This window comes from Lucilia cuprina, chromosome 4, assembly GCF_022045245.1.
Source record: "Lucilia cuprina isolate Lc7/37 chromosome 4, ASM2204524v1, whole genome shotgun sequence".
In the NCBI taxonomy this organism is placed as follows: Eukaryota; Metazoa; Arthropoda; class Insecta; order Diptera; family Calliphoridae; genus Lucilia; species Lucilia cuprina.
Window position 1 is genome coordinate 71199478 of NC_060952.1, and position 19126 is coordinate 71218603.

Below are 19126 nucleotides of genomic sequence, written 5' to 3' on the forward strand. Positions count from 1 at the left end.
TGCATAGAAATTTAATAAAAACTTAAATATTTCTCTATCGTAAATTCCTCTATAACTATCTTTTATGGAAACATTATTGATTTTATTTATTGAAAAAAACCAGCCATAAATAACAAAATCTAAATTGAATTTAAATAACCCAAAAGTACATTAAATTTAAATTTAAAGTTAGCTCTTTTTACGAAACAAAAATTATTTACATTTTTATGCCAACTAAATCACATTAACTGACAAAATGTCATTTGGGAAAAACAAATTACAACCATTAACCAACAATTGAGTATTTTAATTTCAATGTTTTTCTCTCTTTGTATTTTATTATGAATTTCCTAATTACTTTTTGACTACCGGACAATTAACTCACAAACATATAGACACATTGTCACAGTAAACAATTTTAATTTATGAAACGCTAAATAAAAATGTAAATTCAAATGGAACAAATATTGAAAACCATTTTGTAAACTGTGTTTTTTGAAATATGTAGATCTTAAAGTAACTAAGACAGGTGATCTTTAAGTAGTGGTAGTTTTACACTATTTACCTTTCTGTTAAACGATAATTGAGATTGTGGACCTAAAAGTTAATCTAAATTTAATTATGTTTTTGTAGAGTTATGTTTTTTAGAGTAGAAATAATGACTTAAAATGCTATTGTGTAAGTAAATTTTAGTATTTTAACTCCTTAAATTATAATTAAATTTTTTGCTGTGCATTTTTTTAATTCTGTGGCCTCTCCTATGATGTACTTTTTGGAATATTTTTTGAAGTTATTTTAAGGAAATACACCTTATAAATTTGAAATGAAATCTCAAAGCATGTAGTTTCTATGTAAATTACAAATTTGAAATTTGAACATCTGAAATTTGAACATTTGAATTTATGTTTGTTGGGTTGTACGGTACAATCATATATCTATTTGTTTTTAGTGAGTGACGGACATCTAACAAACTAACTGACCGTATGACTGAATATTAAATGTGACAAAACCATTAGTGGCCTCCCCGGAGTTTTTGTTTGTTTGCTTCAATTTTTTTTAATGTCTAAAATTGCTATGACTATACAAGCAGCAGGATTCTAAATCAGCAGCGTTTTATAAAATAAATGAATATTATTTATATCATACATGCATGCATATGCATTAAGTAATGTGTGTATCTAGATAAAATCCATTTATGTGTTCCGTTTATATGAAATGCAATCATGATATTAAAAAAAATTAAAAATTTCTATTATTTTAAAATGCAGCCTGCCATTTTGATTTATTTACCGATTTGTCAACCATTTTGACTGTATATATGTTTTCCCTTTTTTCTTGTTGTGTTTTAGTAAAAAAAATATACATATTTTGTTAAATTGTTCCATTTATTCCCAAATACAATCAATTGTCATGCAAATTGTAGTTATTTGTTTTTTATTTATTATAAATTTGGCATAAAAATATTGTTTAAATTGATGTCCATAAAATGTGTGTTTAGATTTTGTTTGCCACAATACATATTCATATATATACAATAGAGTGTCCGTGAAACTGTAAAATTGTGGATTTGAGAGGTATAGGATTTTGCTTTTTCATCATAATACGGATTTTTTGAGATCTATTTCGAAAGTATTTCAAAAAAATTAGTGTACTGAGATAAAGAATTTCAATCACTGAGTTCTGTTTCAAATTGATTGAATTTTTCTCGTATTTAATACATCAATACGCATCATTTAAGAGGTATTAAAACAAATAACTGGCTCACGGACACCCTTAAGGATTAAAAAAAAATAACTTGAAAATAATGGTTATTTGTAAATTTAGTTAACAAAAGTGAAATAAATCCATATACATAAACAACACAGACCTACACAATTTAAAACAAGAGATCAAAGTTTAGTTTTCTAAAGGGCTGAGTTCCGCTGAATCCGAATCTGAATTAGGAAATCTCCATTACATCTGGAATTTGAGATAACGTATCCTGAAGTTCAAAAAAATATTTTTTGTCTTTTTTGTGACATTATACTTTTTAGAAGACTTTTATCTAAAAAGCAATTCTGTAATCTCTAAAATAAAGCTTTATATAACAATTAATTGACAAAATTTTTTAACACATTCACCTACGAAAATACATTTTGTATTGTTTTAGAATCTGTTGTAGTTAAAATATAAAATTAAATTTTTAATGGTTTTTATATAATTTTTGTTGTTCATTGTTTAAACATCCAAAATTATTGGCCCTTACCCACCTTATCTCAGTCTCTGAGTCAACCTATCTGTGTGTTCACAAAAGCAAAAAACTTGACGAAATTTTGGCACACATCTCTCACCCTAGCCCCCGTACAAAACATCATGAATATAACGTCGATGATTCACTTAAAAACATAACCACATTTTTTAAAACCCGGCTACATATAAATCTTCTTTCAGGTTATCAAAAAATTATTTAATTAACAAAAATTTGAATAAAGGCGCTTATTTTTGAATTAAGTAATATTTTAAATAGAATTGTAATTGTTGTAGGGAGTCATATAGGCGACATAAAAATTCTGGTTATCACATATGACAAAAATACATACAACTTATATGCATGTTTCTCTTATTTTTAAATCATACAAACTTATGCAAATCTCATTTTATCACATTTTGTTCCCTTAATTTATCATATAAAAAGTGCTTTGTATATTAAAACCCACTTACTTAAAATAAAGAAAAACAAAAAAAAGAAAACATAGATAAATAAAAAAAACTATAACAATTTTTAATGTGGAAAAAAATCGCATGCTGGAAAAATCCAGCTTAATGGCACACATAACACTTGACTTTATTTCATTCAGTTAAAATAAAAAAAACAAAATAGATAAACTAACACAAACATAAAACCCCTCTTAAAACTCACAAGTACAAGCACACACTCAGGCTCACAGATACACTCATATACGGTGACATACATACATAGATAAATGCAATTCGGAATATATCAACGAATATGTGATGAAAGTACGTATACGCACTGTGTACTTTATAATAGTAAAAATGGATGTATGTATGTACAATGTATGTATTTATAAAATAACAAAAACAACAACAAGATGATAAATAGAAAAAACTGCAAGTTGAGTAAAAAATCCAATCAACATATAACAAGCTAAAAGAAAATCAGAACAAATATAATGTAGAGATATAAATATGTAGATAAAATGTGTATGCATGATACAGATAACATACATACAAATTTACATTTCATAGTAAAATGTATACTAGCATTTTTGCAATAACCCAGCAATTCAACAGGGTGTTCGTATACATACATATGTATATTGTATCATTTGTCTCTAGTGTACTCTTCATATTGCGGAGACAGGACAATCGCCACTTTTGAGACACTTAGTAATGTTGTAATCTTAAAAATTTGTTGTTCTGTTTAAAATATATTTTTTTAATATAACTAGTTACATAGGTAATTTTGTAGATAGTGATAATGGTAGTTTTGAACAACCACTCCGTACTGCAGGGATATAATACGAGTACATGCACAAACACTAAAAGCTGTGTTTGTGTTGCAAGTAAGTGCGAGAACCGGAAACCTACTTGTACGACTGTGTACAATATAACACATACACGAAATCATTCGTGCATGACGATTAAGCATGGCTTACATAAAAGAAAAAATATGGTATAAGAGCAAGAAAAAGGCTGATGGCAGAGATGGAAAATTAGTCAGATTGGTAAGCTTCTGATGCTAAACTTAAACCTAAAAATCGCTTAGAAATTATAATAGATATCGACTCATTTTCTTTTGTTTATTTTTTTTTTGTTTTATTCTTTTACTAATGATTAATAAGATCCCTTAAAACCTTACATTAATAAAAAAATTGGATAAAGCTACATAGATCATATATTGAATTTTGTACCTATGAAAGTTGTTTGAGTAGAATTTAGTCAAATGATGGATTTATTTGAGAAATGTGTTTGCAATTTTCCAATTTAGCTAAGGATCTTGCTTTGCAATTAAAAATCGCCAGCGAGAACACGAACAAGGGACTTGAGTTTGTTAGTCAAATGCTATACTCACTGCACCACTACTTAGTTGTTCTACAGCAGTAAGTACCAGAATTTTCCTGGGACAAAATGATTTATGAAAAAGTACCAGAAATGGGTACTATTTTTAATAATTAAACTTCCGAATATACAAAAAGTACTAAATTTATATTCCTATTTTTATTTCTATGATAAGTAAAGCTACGTTCACACCAATCAAATGTTTGACGAAAATGACGTGACACCTAAAACATCTAAATTTTGATTTCCTTAAAATATATATTTATTTGCACAAACATAATATATCTTTGGCGACATCAGTTTAGAACGTCTTTATTATTTGTTTCGACAATATTTGCAATTACAAAAATCATGCAGAATCAAAAATAAATTTACAAAAATTAGTGGTTGCGTGTTTTTCATCAAATGTTTGATAGAATTGAACGTAGCTTAAGATTAATGTCGGGCACAAAAAGTTGTTGCACATATTTTGGCGCCTGTTTTACAATGTCATTCAATTCATGCTGGCTTTAATTTCTTTTATAGCCTGGTTTCTTCTCTATGTATTTATGAAATACAAAAAAAAAAATATTTTAATCATCACCATTATTATTTTTCTTTTCTCAGCATTGTGGTTGCCTCAATAGTGAGCACCACCATCATAATTTCTTTATTTATTTGTTCGTACACGCAAAAAAGAAAAGAAAACTTTGAGTTTTTTCAGTCATCTATTTTCTCTTTGTTTCGCTCAAACACAATCCACAGCATACAATTGAAGTCCTTGCAGTTGCTGCAATATACAATATATTGCGTTGCACGTTCTATACTACACCAGTTAGTGTGCCTGTGCTAGTACTGTAAATGTATTTTTTGTATTTCATGTAAACGACTAGAATGGAATTGAGTAGAAATATGTTCCAAATTTTTTAACTGACCTTAACACTTGCATGAGCAAATAATGTTTAAATTTGTCTATGTATTTATTCGAATGCAAATATGTATACAAAACATGTACCCTGGAGGCGTATACTTGATTTGAATTTTATGTTTTTGCTAGAATTTTGCACAAATTATGGTATTTTCTTCCTTTTGAGTTGGATTTGTATTTTTGGCTTTTGTTAAAATAAAGCAAATTTGGGAGTGAAAACGGAATTCAGGTCAATAAATTAAGAGTAAAAACTATTATAAATTATATAAATCTAACAGCATGAATGCATTTGAAATGTGTCACAGTCGAAGTTAAAAAAATAAATATAAATTACATGTAAAACTCATTGTGATTATAGTTCTAAACTAATAAAAACATGTTTCTTTATTACAGAGCATAGTCCTATTAAAAAAAAAAACTTACAAGTCAAGACCTTTAAATTATAGTTGAATACCTATAAAGATAAGAAGGATATGATTTTGTTAATATTTACAGTAATAATACAACACAGAAATCAGATATATCTAAATATATAAATTTTTATTACAATATGATTATATTACTATAGTTAAATTTATATAACAGATTAAAAAAAACACGAACGCATACAGATACATATAAAACAACAATATAATTTCGTTATGTGGCAGTATGTTACACAATATAAATTAAAGTAAAATAACAAATTCATTCAGCAATACAATGTCACTCTAACTGGTTTGTAGCCACACCCAAAACCAATATGAATTTAACCACATCACATCTCATCACATCATGCAACAATGCAGCCTGCCACTACTTTTGCCACCAATCGTGTAGCCAAAAATAATAAATTGGATTAATTTAATTGTATGTATTTTTTTGTTGATGTCGTTTATCTTTCTCTGTTCCTTTTGATTTGTTACATTGTTGTCGGAGTCATTGAATTGTATTGTATGGTGACTACATATTTTCTTTGTTCTTTGATATTGTGATAAATATTTCAATAATTTGTTGCAACTTCAGATTCAATTGGTTTCCATTTGTTGATTTAAAAAGCTTCTTTTTATAGTTTTATAAATTGGAGTAATTAAAGTTAATAAGACTTACTTAATAAAACAGGATATTGTTATTCTTAAAATAGAACAGAACTAGAACAGAACTAGAACAGAACTAGAACAGGACTAGAACAGAACTAGAACAGAACTAGAACTAGAACAGAACTAGAACAGAACTAGAACAGAACTAGAACAGAACTAGAACAGAACTAGAACAGAACTAGAACAGAACTAGAACAGAACTAGAACAGAACAGAACTAGAACAGAACTAGAACAGAACTAGAACAGAACTAGAACAGAACTGAACTAGAACAGATTTAGAAAAGAACTGAAGTAAAAACAATAAAAAAATTGACCTTTAAGTCATTTTCCAAAGGGAGTTTGTTTGGGGTCAAATTACATAACAGAACAATTAACTTAATTATAAGGCCCTTTTCGAGGGGTATGGTTGTATAAGGTTAGTCGAAGTCATGGACCGATTTTATTCATTTTCAATGGGCTTCGTCCTTAAGCCAAAAGAGTGTGTGCCAAATTTTATAAAATTATCTTGAAAATTTGTGACCTGTACCTTGCGCACAAGATTAACATGGATAGCCAGACGGACGGACATAGCTCAGAAAACGCTTTTAAACAAATTTGTATACTTTAAGGTGGGTATAGGACGAACATAAAAAGCGACTTATTAGCATTTTAAAAAATCATTTTACTATGCAAGGTTTTCTGGGAAAAATTTTACTCATTGAATATTATAGAAAATTATCCAATGAGATACTCTAGTAGAATGAAAAACATATGATAAATAAAAATCCAACATAAATTTATAGTTTCTTTTTAATTATTCCCCTGTGGCTACTTTGATTGATTGTTCCCCAAAGTAGTTGATAAGCAACGATGGCGTAAATTGACCAGGGTTAGTAAGTTTACAGTAGATGGTTAAATTATAAAGCACTCGAAATTTTCTTATAGATAATTATATTGTAGATTACTAAAAAAGCAATATAAATGGTAACATTAGAATTATCTTTAGTTGCAATTTTTCTGCTGTAATCAACATTTTTTTGGAAAATATAAAAAAATCTATTGTTGTTTGTAGACTTTCACAAATATAGTTGAGAAGATTTTTTGTTATAAAGTACATGACACGATTTTGTTAGAAAATTTCATATATACATATATGCATATGTATATATGAAAGTATGTGATAAAACTGTTTTTTTTTTTTGTTTGTTGCACTCTACCTTACATTTTGGGCCATCTTTTTTGTTGACTTTCTTTTATACACTTCAAATTTGCATAAATATTTTTCTCGAGTGAAAAAAAAAAATGAAACTCATAACTAAGTTACGACTGTCATTGCCATGAAATAAACGAAATATATTTAATGTCCTTGATAAAAATTTAAAAATTGAATTATTTTTTTTTTTTTTTTTTTTTTTTTTTTTTGAAGAATCAAGGGCAGTTTGATGGTTCATGTCTATTAATTAATTTTAATTCTTTTAAAATGGTACGAAAAAATTGTTTCTTTCAAAAGCTATATTAAATTTGTATTTATTTAAAATATTCGCATATTAGAACTGTTTCTATCAAATAAAAATCTTTTTACGGTATATAAACAATCCAATAAGGAATTGATATCAAGTGACGCAATTTTGAACCTGGGCCTTTTGATCGGGATTAAATTTCTATCAAACTAGTCCTATTAAATAGTAGTTAAGACAACATTTCTATTAACAAAATCGGTAATCGGATTTACAATGCTCAAAATTTTCTTATTTTTTTTTTTCTTATCTATGTAACTCATTCCTTTTGTCGTTGCAAAAATATACTCAAATAGTATAGATACACTGAGTAAAAAAAGAAGAACGAAAAAGTAAAAGTTTTGAAGTTGTACACACCTGGTACAAAATTTAAATTTTTCAAAAGCATTTGTTGTCAAAGTATCTACGAATATTTTTCAAATGAACAACAAATATTTTAAAGGACACAACGTTATCAAAGTAATATCTTATCATAGTTACAACGCTTCGTTGTCAAACAGAACGTTGCGTTGTCGACAGACAGACGGACATAGCTAATTGGACTCAGAATTTGATAAGCAACCAGAATAAATATACCTTGTTGGGTCTCGAGTGAATGTTTCTTAGTGTTACGCACGGAATGACAAAGTTATAAATACCCTCTATCATATCTGAGGATGGTGAAGGGTGTAAAAAAATTTAAACAGAAGTACTTTTGCAAAAATATGTATTAGGTTGCGACACCATTTGCATAGTATTCTAGAGGTTTTATCAGAAATTATGTAAAAAAAGTGTGTCATGGTTCTGCTTCTTCAGTAATAAATTCAAATATTTTTAATTATGAATACAATACGCCAAGCGGAAACAAAACAATTTGATTTACATCTTGATTCTTACTCATAGTTTCCAATTTAACATTTGAACAAAAAATAATAAATTAAAGCCTTTTTGCAATCAAGACCTAACTTGAACTTTATGCAATTTACCAGACAATGAAGCATAATTTATGTACGAATGAAGTGTTTGTTTGCAAACATTTTTTTTCCACTCTAGAGACAAAAGATCCAGTCTCAATTGATTTTACGACGCGTATCATTGTACCAAAAAAAGTGTGTGAGTAGATATAATGTAACCGTTACTGCAACAACCAGTATCTACACAAAACAATTTTCGCATACAAAATTTTCTCAACTTTTCATGCAACATTGTTAATACAATGAGAACCATATACACAAACACATATATACATACTTATTAATGTACCAAGTAAAGGATAGCTGTGTGTGGGTGTATAAAGGAGGCCTTAATAGTGTCATCTACAGGTACTTTTTGTTTAAAACACGTATGGTTCGTTTTTAATTTTTTTATTTTTTTTCGATGTTTCAGAGGCAAAAATAATGGCTAAAAGACAATTACATTATAATTTTACTTGCTATTACATACAAACTTTGTATGTTTTAAAAATAAAATTCTTTATTGTATGTATCGTCCTGTGTGTGTGCGCCTGTGTGTTTCTGCTTAACTTTGCAGCCCGAGATACTGAAATGTAATTTCATGCTACACAAGTTTTTAATTAAATTACGAATGTGCTTTTAAAACATTATAATACCAGAAATAAGAGGGTTATGCGGGAGGTTGGATATTGAAAAACAATTGCTGTAAAAAGGGCATAAATGGAACAAACCTTCAAGCCACAAACGCACTTACATAGAATACAAGTAAAAATATAACCTACATAAATTGACCACGTAGAGAAGATAGTACAAACTAAAAGCAGCAGTAGTAGGCAACCGAGTCAACCTTTTAATGTAACCAGATTTTAAGTTGTCTTTTATATAAAATCCATTTATAACATTCCCAGAATCATCATCCACTTCAGGGAATATATTGTGTACACATATACATATTTATTTTTAAATGTGAGAGGGAGTTTGAATGTTGTATAAGTCCTACGGATATGTATATGGATATGTGAACACGAACATAGTCAAATATGTTCATTTGCTGTATTGGTCATATTGAAGATATTTTTTCATATATTTTTAAAGGGGTTGCTCAAAAATGGCAAAGTAAATTGAAGAAAATTGTATAATAATTTTTTCAATTGAATATTTATATATTGTATTATAAAATATATACAGTGAATCATCTAAGTAATTTGCCTATGTACAATTTTCCAAATTTTAAGAAAAAAACTTTATCTAAGCAACTATTTTTAGAAAAATTCAGCAATTTTTTTATTGTATTTTTAAAAAAATTCGTATATTTCAATTTTCTACCGCAAAAAGTAATATCGTGATATAGTTAATATTTTTTAGTCAATAAAATATTTTGAATTTTTGTTAATTTTTTTAATATTGCTGTATTGATTTACTTATTAAATGTAAAATTTTTATTACTCATACATATTTAAATAACAATTTTTAGACATTTTAGTAGTGATACGTCTGAATTTGGACATTTCTTAACCGATTTACTGTCCTATTTTGAATTGGATATATTGGATATATATACTAGAAAATCAATGGATATAGATCTAGAAAACATGTTTAGTGAATTAAAAAACTATTTATTATAACAAAATAATCTGGGTTTTTTTTTGTCATTTTGTATTGATGTATAATAAAGCTAACACTAAGTACCATCCTATCTAATGGATGGGGTCATCACCGTATACCACTATAGAACTATTACATGCTAAAATCTTGATTTTCTATTACATATTTTAAATGCTTTATTTTATGGATAGTTATCCAGATACAATATATATTTTTAATTGGAAATTTACATAAATTTACTTTTCACCTATTTATTCGAATTTTATTTATGAACATACAACAAAATTCTCGTAAAAAAGGTAAGCAAAATACTTAGTTGATTCACTGTATATGTATATATAGCATACCCCAGTTATGACTTCTAATTTCACAACCACTTATTTCTCAATTACTGATACACAACATAATAGCAAAGTAAAATGGAATTTGTTTGTATAGGTTTACATAAAAATATATCCCTAATCTAAATGTATTTTAAATCATTAAAAAAATAAAGGGCCTGTCAAATTTGTCATCTGAATTTTCTCTTAGTGTGTTGGCTTTATTACATAATGCGTTTAGACGATTCTATCCAATCTGTTCTGAACGATAAATTATGCTGTTTTATTTCTACATTTTGTTTTTTGTGATAAAATTTAGTTAAGTCTCAAAAGTGTGATTTTAAAACTATAGACTTCATATTAAGTATGTTTACAGACATGGGTTTGACTACACTTTCAATTAGAATTTCATTTGAAGTAATTGTAATTAAATATTCACCTATTACAGTTATTAATAATTGAAATAGAAGTTTTGCTAATAACAATTACCTTTACTGTAATTGAAGAATTTCCAATTACATATACCTGTAATTGTAAATTTTGTTTCTCATAATTACATGTAATTTTGTAATACCTACTTAAATTACAATACATGTAATTTTTATTGGAAACTTCAATTGAAACTACAAGTAATTGTAATTGGTTATTTGTCAATTACACATTACAAGTAATTGTGATTGGAAGAACTTCAATTACAATTACAAATAATTGTAATTTTTTTTGTTCGAGTTTTTTCTAGAAACTAATGATTCAGTTACATTTACAAAAGCTTCGTACAATAACTTTTAAATAAATACATATGTATTTCTGATTATAATTCTTTACTATTCTACATTCATTTTACTTGTTAAAAATTATAATAATTTTTAAAAGTTTATCCTTTCAAATTGTTTTTAATATTTGAATTTAAAATAAATTTTACTTGTAAACAATTTGTTTTGTGTTTTACAATAAAATTATCTGAAATTCATTTTAACTATAATATTAATTCCATTAATCAAATGCCTTTTCTATAGAATAAAGTCTTATTATATATTTTACAAAATAAAATTGTAAAAAAAACATTATTTACCCAAACACTTAAATAAAACTAATGATCAATATTTATGAGTAAATACAAAGGAAATTAATATGAATATTTTATTACATACTTTACGACGAATAAGAGTGTTCCCAATAATGCTTAATTTAAACAAAAAAACACACACAAAAAAGCTTAAAAACAAATAAGGAAAAAATATAATATTGACATAATAATATTAATATAACAACAAAAAGAATGTAGAGTAAAATGCAACAACAACAGAAGAAAAAAGGCAAAACCCAAACATGAACATATAAAAATAAAATTGCAATCATGTCATAATCATCATAATAATAACGAATGAACGATGAGGCATTACCAGCTCAACAAGCATTTTTAAGAAGTACTTAAGTATTTGGCAACAACTACGTAACCGAAACTGAAACAAATCGAACCCACAGCAACGCAAAACTACTTTATTCACACAAACACCGACAAATTTTCACACTAATACGGCCAAAGTACAATGTAAAGTAGAACGACAACAAAGACGTCAACGAGGAAATAAAAGAGGAAGAAACAAGAAAAGTGTCAATTGACAATGAAATCGAGAAAATGATGCGCTTCTTATAAGGTACAAATAACTAAAAAAGAAAATGGCTGGATGATATGCTGCTTGCCATTCCACCTTAAGATGGATGGAAGTGCAAAAATGTGTTTGGTTGTGTGTACACTGAAGAAATACTTTGTTGCATTATCAGAATCTATTAATAGAACATTGCCTTTCAATAAAATAAGGGCAGACTAATAGATGCTCTAAATAAAAACTTAAATTTTTGTTTAAGACTTTGATGTCCAACAACTAATTTGTTTTGTTAAAGTTTATAAGAAATCTCTCTTTTCGAAGAACTATCAACCTGACCATTAGAACAATTTTGTGTCAAGTGACACAGTGGCCAACTTAAAAGATCGATTTCGATGAATCTTGCACACACATTTTCAGCTCTATCTGCTAAGAACTGCCGAAGCCTAAAGTTTAAATTTTGATCATAAAGGCTTTTATACAAATGAGTGTAATTTTTCATGAGTCAAGTCACAGATTTTTATATACATATGCCTGGTAGGAATTATAGGCTTCCTTTTATTTCGAATTTTTAAGTGAGATGTATCGACCACATAACGGCAATAGCTTAAGTCATTAAAATTTATTCAACAGTTCTGACATTTATGTCAATATTGTAGACAAAAGTTTAAGTTGCACCTCCCATATAAAGATACTTTTAAATCAATATATCTGAGAAAATGTAACAGTTAAGGTCCTAAAATTTTTAGGGCATGGCACCTCCCATATGATTTAAACACAAAAATTAGTATATCTAGAGAAGCATTTCATATAATAGTCACAAATTTTTCACGGGAAACATTGACATCTATTTGAACAAATGCGGATCTAGTTGAACATTGGATTTGCCAGAAACGGAATGTGTAAAATAGACTAATACTCAGTCAGTTTAATTTTTCCGCACCATAGCAGAATCAAGTTGCTGGAGACTCTAGATATATACCGGATACAAATAGAATGTATTTTTGATGATTTGACTTAATAAGTATTTTCAAAAAAAAATGAACTCTTACTTGTTTTATTTTCATATATAAAATAAAAATATTGATGCTTTTAACGTCTCAAAAGAAAGCAAAAAAATCGTAAGTATATAACAGCAAATTTTTTTGTAATATTTTTTATAATATATTTTTGCTATATTTTATTTTATACAATTTTATTTGTTGTTGACAAAGTCAAGAATACTAAGTGGGTCATAAGTAGTATTCTGTCTACATATGTATGCTCAAACTTAAACACATCAACAATATAAACATATAATATATTTATATGTATATAAGTATATATAAATATATAAACAAATTGTGTATTGAAAAAAATATATATAAAACAACAACGTTTATGGCTAAAACTATAGAAGCTACTTGAAGAAGATGAAATATCAACAACTATAAAACACAACAACAATATTACAACAGTAGTAGCAGCTACAACAACAAGTACAAAATATTTATTTATTTGTGTATTATATTTATATTGCTCTTTAGATAAGAAAAAAAAAACAAAACTTTTCCTTCTTTATTTTATGTTTATAATACTTGTAATGAATTGTTTCCAAAAAGAAATGAACACTATGACGTATACTTGTTATCGAATCTTTTTTTATTTACAATAAAAAAATACTTATACGTCCCATATGTCTTTAATTATTGAGAGGGGGATTGAGTGTAACTGCTTTTCAATAAACAATGAATATAATCAAACAAATTTTATTATTAAATCTTAAGGATTTATAAGAAAATTAGATTTTTTCTTTTCAATTATGTGTTATCGAATCTTTGTAGTTATAGGATTTGTTTTATTTTTTAACACATTTTATCATGAATATTTTGGGAACTTTTTTATTTGAAAATGTATTGGTATAAATTTAATTTTATTTTTGCTGTTTGCTAAGAAATTTTGCAGAATAAATTTTTTTCACAATTCAGCTAAAATTAAATATTTTATTATTATTATTGTTATTATTGCTGACAATTTAATTACTTTCAGTTGGTTTAATATTCATAGTTATTTATATAGCACATATACAAATTCCAAAAAAAATTATTTTTAAAATATATATAACACCATGTTGAATTCCTAAAAATTTATTGTCATAAGCATTTTCATAGGAAATGTATATTGTAGTCGAAGTTTTAAAGTTCGTTTCAATAAATATAATACTTTTTAACATTTTCTCAATGCATACAGTGTGATACTAAATTTTCTTTTTAGTAGGAAACTCTCTCTCTCTGTTGCCTTTTACTCTGCAGCAGCTGTCATTTTAATACAACAGCGAATCCAGCTCAAGCGTTTGAAAGTGGGAAATTTTCTTTTATATTTTTTTCTCTTTTCTTATATATTGTACAAAAAATTTTGGTTTTTTTGGGCTGGGGAGGTTTCCCTTTTCCACCTGTAGATCCGTGCCTGCTTTAATGTCAATAACACTTATTTCCGCTTATGAAAAGGTAGAAAATAAACACAGCAAACAAAAACGAATGAACGGAGAGAAAAAATAATAAACTTCTAACAATATTGACATTTTCATTTATTGTTTTCGAAAATGTCAAAGTTCAAAATAAATAATTGTGAGAAAATGAAGGATGAATTTTTTTACTTCTACAACAAAAACATTTTAATAGCAAATGTGTTGAATCTGCTCTTGCCGTAAGTTTTTATACAAAATAAATTAGTATGTGCTATTTTAATAAATCTTTATTGTACACGAGAGAGAAATTTAAATGAACAAGATAAAAATTAATAAATATTTAAATGTTAAAGCTTAGTGAAATTATACAATATTAATTATAACCCAGCAAAAACAAAAACATACCTTACAATATACTTTCCAATGACTACTAGATGTCATCTAGTTTAAAAAGAAGCAGTTCAATAATGTATGACTAATAGTGTGTTCATAAATACTTTTTAGTTCATCTTGACCGTGGAGCTTTATTACGAGCTAATTACTTGTAGCGTTTTCTGCATGTACTTGCCTCCATTACCATCACCTTGTTGAAATAATGTCTTAAACTGTGCAAGTTAGTTTTAGCACATGTTAAAAAATAAAAGTTTTTTTTGGGAAGAAAATTAGGAAAATATGACGGATGCTACAAATACTCAGTAAAGTATGATTCATAAATCTAAATGTTTAAGTTATTTCAATCGACATTTTATTGCAGTTAATATTTTACGACAGTAAAAAAAAATTTATAATAAAATCATTTTTGCAAAACGTACATTGTATTGTATTTATCAAAGTCTGCAGATTTTATTGTTTTATATTTAACGTCAATTGTATTTGATGGCAATTGCCATTAAACTTTATGATTTGTATTGATATTGTAGTTGTTTGTGTTATTAATATTTAATTTATTGTCTAAATACGTGATATTATAAAACACAATTTTGTAAAGTTTAAATATCCTTACACGTACATACAAATTTTGTATGTGAATGTGTAATCGAAAATGTAGATGGCGTACGCAAACCGAAAATGTAAAAGTAATATATGTATTGTCATTTGATGATTTCACTTAAGACCACAATACCTGTTATGGAACCTGCTTTATAATTGATAAAGTACGAACCTGTTCACAAAATGATCATGGACATTATTAGTGGATTGCAGTGTATATAGCGCAAAATTTGAGGATTATCAAATATGCGAATTTTTTAATATAATTTATTAGGAGAAACCACGCTCCGTAATCCGCGAATTAGTTAGAAAAAAGTTTACAAGAGTTTTAAAATTGTATTCTAGTTAATTTCTTATGGGAGGTACCACGCTTGGTCCGCCATTTTTTAAGCAAATACTAGTATGGATTTCAAAATTATTTCTGGAAAACGTGTGTTTTATAGCTCCAACAGTTTTCCTGAAATACGAATTATTGTTTTATATTTATATGAAATGTACCAAGCCTCCTCTTTATAGTCCTCTCTTAGTATTGAATATTCATATTGATATCAAAGTGGTTTGGACGAAATTTGAGCAATGCAAATTTTATAGTTTCTCAGATATACAAATTTTGGTACTAACTTTGTATGGTGGATGTCTCGCCTACTATTTCTTTTTTGTCCATCTTTGCAGGAATTTTTCATACTGATACCAATATTTATCTTACAAAATTTAGGATTTGTAACTATAATAGTTTTCCAAATTGAAGTCATTTGGTATTGGCTAGTAATAAAGGCTGTGCCACACCCTCTAATGCCATTTCGCTCGGTTTTCCTCCAGTATTCAGATATAAGTCAAATATGTTCATGCAAAATTTAAGGACTCTAGTCGTCCTTAATCGTATTGTCAAACAGAAACAAGTAAGAAGTTTATGTTTGAAGCAAAGACAGAGTTAAGAACAAGTTGAGAAAAAACATAGTTCGATATGGTTACTACTATACTATGTTCACTTTAACAATATAATGTTATTAAGAACATATAATTGTTATTTTAATTAGATTTTAACAATTTTATTTTAACGAATTTGTTTTACCTTTTTGTAAAAACTGTATTTTTTACTGATTGAGTTAAATATGTATATTTTGAATTCTATACAAATTTTAAACGAAATTATGACTAAATTGGATATAAATATGATCATGTATATTAATATTATAATAAATAGAAAATATTATGATGAATTATTGCAAATGTATTTAATCATAATATGTTAGTTAATATTGTTACAATAACCATAATAAGTTTGGACTGCAATCTTAAACTTAATCATAACATGTTGCTCTTAGAACATAAACATATCAGTTAAAGGCCAGCAAGTTAATGCAAAGTAAGAAGTGTAAATTAATGATTTTATCTGTTTCCTTTAACCCTTTTCAACTAAACCGCTAACTTTTTTATGGATATGACTTCACATCACACTTTATTTTGACGTATACTGATCATTTTTGATGAAAAATGGAAAAAGTGTTTTCGAAGGATATCGCAGAATATTATACTTTTTAGTATGTAGTGACATCAAATTCTAAAAAACAACTTATTTTTCTTTGGAAATAATCATTTACTGCAGCTATGTACTCAAAATTATGCTCAAAATCAAGAAAAACTAAAATAATCTTGGGACACCAGTGTCCCGTATACGTGAAAGAGTTAAACAGTACTCTCCTTTTAAGATATTACTTTATTTAAAATTCAATAAAAGAATATGAGAAAGTAAATTAATACAATTTCAATGTAAAATAACATTGAAAAAAAGTTTTTTTTAAACAAAACAACCAGATTTTTTTTTAAAACTAAATTGACAACTGACAATTTTTTGGCAGACTCTAATTGATGTCAGTGATATATTTCTGTATAATATATGTGTGCTTGTATCTGTTGTGGCTTTTAAACTTTTGCCAAAAAACATAATGTTCGCAATTTTTTTTTAATAAACAAAAATAAAACAATTTTTCAGCAAAAAATCAAAACGACATTCTTTGCATGGTATTTTTGAAAAGACAACAATATTTTTCGCATAAACAATAAATTTAATAAATAAACAAAATCAACATTTAATATAAAAATATTTTTCGCAAAAATATGAAATTAAAAGCAATATAAATGTTTAATGATTTTATATTTCTACAAACAAACGAATTTTATAATTTAAATATAACATAGTTGCCATTTTTATTGTGAAAACAATATTATAAAATCAAGATCGTGCAAAAAAATGTCGAGACACAAAAATTGTTGCCACAAGAAAGAATATTAATAATACAACAACGCCTTAACACTCATCAGGTGCCAAGTTTTATTTCGTTTGCTATTTTCATTCTTACGTATGCCTATTTGCTTTTGATCACATTTTTATTTTGTATACAAACATTTGAATTTATTTACGTTCATACATTCATATATATTTTTATTAGTGGACATTTACATTTTTCATATTTTTCTAATCTATTGAAAGAAAAAGTTCGTGTCATTCAACCGCCAAATGTCTTTTGAATTTTTTTTACAAAACATTTTTGTTACTTGGTGCAAAAAGAAAACAAATGTTTAATTAATTAGTTTTATAAAAATAAACTAAAGGAATATGTTATCCATTAACTATTTCAAGATTAAAAAAAAATGTAAGTTTTTACGTAAACAAATGACATTGTCGTTCATATTTTTCATTTATATCAAAAACGACTTTTCTCAATATTTGCAGTGTTTTTTAACACAAATATAAATGAATGTCCCCTTTTATGTTGTGAACCTTTTATGGGGTAAAATCAATTACACAGGCCGACAAAATTTGAAAAAAAATACCAAGTTATACTTTTCTTTGATCTGCGTTGAGTCTGGATCTGACTTTCAGTTTTTTTCCATTTTTCTTAATATATACAATTTACAATATACCCTATATGTTTCATATTGGTTTATGTTCTCCAAGGAACGGAAAAATCTAATTTTGCCCAGCAAAATAAAAACTCTATAGAAGAATAGAATTTACTCTATGAAAGAACTAAAAAGACCTTCAGAAGTGATGATATTAACAAAGACTTCCCATAGACGGGATGTTCTTTTTGTTCGATTCCAAAGTCATTACTTATGAAGTCATTCTCAAGAAGTAATTTTTATTTTGATTCTATATTCACTACATCTGAAGTCATTCTCTTGAAGTAATTTGTATTTTTTGTTTACTACTTCTTCATTATTTTAACACGGTGATGTCACTGAAGGTTAGCACTTCTACGCTCTCTCAACAATAGAGAGTTAAATAAGCATTTATATAAGTACAACAAAAAAGTTATTGAGTAGCCAAGGAGAATACAAACCAGGTTTGATATTCCAATGTTCTACTCACTGCACCACTGCTTTGATGTTAATTGAATAATATTGGAGCACTTCTAAATAATGCAGTTGAATTTAAAAGTAAGTGGTTACGTAAATAAAACTCATTGCCGAGTTTCTGTTGGTTATTTAAAGTTCAGTATTGAACAGAAGAAAAAAAGGACAGTTCCCACTGTAAATTTAAACCTAAAACAAGTTGAAAAAAATAGTCGGACATGGTAGACAATATGTATATACAAAACATAGTTGTGTCGATTTCTTTAGAGATTCTAGTATATTTGTTGTAGTTATGAACTATAAATCCTCAATCAACAACACTTTTTGTATGAGGGAATGGTAAAA

General features: G+C 27.0%; 1 protein-coding gene across 35 annotated transcripts in view; it reads right to left on the reverse strand.

Annotated features, from left to right (window-relative positions):
- Positions 1–19126, reverse strand: part of LOC111676159 (glutamate-gated chloride channel) — a 74831-nt gene that overhangs the window by 44573 nt on the left and 11132 nt on the right. The window contains exon 3 of one of the 35 annotated variants that reach the window (XM_046950068.1): positions 5372–5402. The exons of the other annotated variants lie outside the window; for them this stretch is intronic. The gene's annotated coding sequence lies outside the window, so the exon portion shown is untranslated. The remainder of the gene's footprint in view (positions 1–5371; positions 5403–19126) is intronic. 35 annotated transcript variants of the gene reach the window in all.